This window comes from Pleurodeles waltl, chromosome 6, assembly GCF_031143425.1.
Source record: "Pleurodeles waltl isolate 20211129_DDA chromosome 6, aPleWal1.hap1.20221129, whole genome shotgun sequence".
Taxonomy (NCBI): domain Eukaryota; kingdom Metazoa; phylum Chordata; class Amphibia; order Caudata; family Salamandridae; genus Pleurodeles; species Pleurodeles waltl.
This window is the reverse complement of record NC_090445.1, coordinates 1593528510-1593531279: the sequence shown is the minus strand read 5'-3', so window position 1 is coordinate 1593531279 and position 2770 is coordinate 1593528510. Positions and strand designations below refer to the sequence as shown.

Sequence of the window (2770 nt, the reverse complement as noted above, 5' to 3'; positions counted from 1 at the left end):
TTTGCCCCCTTGAACTTGAAAAACACAAAATGTCAAAAATAACACTAAAACAGGTTCTGGGAGGCTAGAAATGGGCGAGAGGCACTGAAGGTTCAGAAACGACACTGGGAAGGAGTTTGTGTACCTTTTGAAGTATGGGAAGTGGTATTTTTTGTTCACCTCCATCCAAGGGAGAAACCTGAAACCTTATCCTACTCTGAGCTCCACAGCCCTGGGTAGGAGTGACTTTGCCCGCTGAACATGAAAGACTCAAAGGCCCTCATTATAACCTTGGCGGTTGGTGACCGCCAGGGCTATTGTGGCAGTAGTACCCCCAACAGGCTGGCGGTACTGCACACCACATACCATAGCAGTCCCGGTGGTCGTAATCCACCAGGGCTGGATTTCGACTCCCCTTACCGCCAGCCTGTCCATGCTGGTAGACACCGCCATGGAAAGACTGGCGGTAAGGGGACTCGGGGTGCCCCTGTGGGCCCCTGCACTGCCCATGCACTTGTCATGGGCAGTCCATGGGCCCCCAGGCACAGCTCCATTGCGCATTTCACTGCCCGCAAAATGCACGGCAGGTGCTACTGCACCCGCTGCACATCAGCATTGCCACCGGCAATATTACGAGCCTGCAGCAATGTTGATGTGACTTTTCCGCTGGGCCAGCAGTCGGTAACACTGTTACCGTCCGCTGGCCCAGCGGAAAAGTCGAAATAGGGAGCCAGTAATAACACCAGCACTGGCGGTATTCTGGCGCCCGCAGCCTCTGCGGTTCTCACAGAAGACCGCCGAGGTTGCAATGAGGCCCAAAATGTCGACAATATCACTAAAACAGGTGCTGGGAGGCTAGTAATGGGCCAGAGGCTGTACTGTGAAGGAGTTTATGTACCATTTTGGGCCATGTGAAGTGTTCTTTTGTTCACTTACATCCAAGGGAAAAACCTGTAATCTTATCTGACTTGGAGCTCCATAGCCCTATGTAGAAGGAATACTTTGTCCCCTTAACCCCTCCTGTGCCCAGGGCGTAAAGGTTACGTTCTCGGCTGCAGCGCTGCTGTCCAGTATGGAGCCTGCTGAGGGCTCCACAGAGCTGTCCTAGGCTCCTCTTCCAGCCTGTCACCCGGCGGGAAGGGGGAGAGCTAGGCCTTCATGCAGGGCTAGTCACTGCACTAGGCCCAAACCGGGTGGGAGAGCACAGGAGTCCTCTCCGGTCTGCAGCCACCCTGCCCTGGGTAGTGACTGCCTTCATCATACCGTGGGCTTAGGGTGCTGCCTTTGGGCAGGTGCCTTCCGCCTTACTGGAGCCCGGAAATGAGGAGACCAGGAGGCTTAATCCTGGACTCTACCCCACACCCTCTCCCTACTGGCATGCCCATTTTCCTCGACTATTAAGCCCTCACAAAGTGGGGGCCTACAGAACCCCAGGGGGAGACAAAAGTTGGAGTTAGCCTGGTGGCCTGGCCCGCCGGCAGTCTGGTTGCCCAGCCGGTGGACCATCTGGTCGGTAGCCCAGTGACCAGATGGCCTGGGTGTGGTGGTGGGGGGACACGGGCACCCATGGACGGAGACATAAGCTTGGCTCAGAGGATGACTTTCAAGGAATCACAGCAATCCTGACCCAGAATCAGGTCGTCTACAAATGAGTTAGCACCAGGTGCCCAACGAACATGCAGTGCACTAAGGGCGATGGAGGCTGCCCCTTTCCATCTTCTTAAATTCAGCAGGTTGCCACACCTGATCTGAGGTCATTGTCAGGTGCCAAAGCTGTGGGGTCCAGGACCACCATCCCCTGGGCTGCAGGGGGCCGCAGCAGCACACCCTTTTTCCTGGACTGAAGTCGGAGGCCAGCAGTTGGAACCACCCCCCCTCCTCGGGAACCAGCCACAGAGGTGTGCACCCAAGGCGGTGTGCACAGGCAGCCGTGGCACACCATAGACAGTCCTGCACATCACACAGCCAGATGCCCCAGGAAGTGCCCAGGACAGATCAGTCCCCAATCCACACTCTGCCAAGGTGGGGTGGCAAGGCTAGGCACACCAGCGGTGTACCTCCATGACAGAACCAGGGGTGGGATCTTGCTGCAGGTAAACAGGGGGGGGTCTGACCTTGAGGGGGGGGGCGAAGGGGGCAGAGCTACCCTGTGACAGCCCCAGCTGCACCCCAGAAAAGCCCCAAGGCAATTGACAATCAAGCAACCCTCAGACAGGCGTAGCCCCAGGAGCAACCTGGGGCCGCAAGGTGCGTTTGAAGTGTTGATGATCAATGTGTCCTGCAATTCGCACTAGTTCCTGCAGCTAGCTGCTTTCTTCATCAACATTTGAGCCGAGTATCCACCAAAAGACACTGGCATCTTTTCTCAACATTAATTCACCTGCTGGTGCAGGAGAGACAGGAGGAAGGTGGCACCGCCCGTCCGCTGACTGCATGGCAAGACGACCCACCACACCGTTTGGCTTCCCCTCTGAGAGTCATCCTCCATAATTCAAAGAACATCACCAGGCGCTCGGACTGGGAGCTTTGGAGCAGGCAAGGGGGGGGGGGGGGTCCCAGAACAGCTCAGGGGCTAGGCACTCCTAACACCACCGGTCCCTCCCAGTGGACCGGGATGGACCATGCAAGCCTTCAAATCCTTAGCCCAGCCACACGGGACCAGGACAAGCTGGGTACCTAGCAACAAGGGAGGGTCCGCCCCACCTGCACGCCAGTCATCCGCCAACAGGTCTCAACCCCTGCGTGTCGAGAGTCACTGACTTAAGGCAGCGGCCTGAGCCATGCCAGTGGG

The 2770-nt window shown here is 57.2% G+C and overlaps 1 pseudogene; it reads right to left on the bottom strand.

Annotated features, from left to right (window-relative positions):
- Positions 1-2180: 2180 nt before the first annotated feature.
- LOC138302325 (5.8S ribosomal RNA) lies at positions 2181-2330 on the bottom strand (annotated as a pseudogene).
- Between the last annotated feature and the right edge of the window lie 440 nt (positions 2331-2770).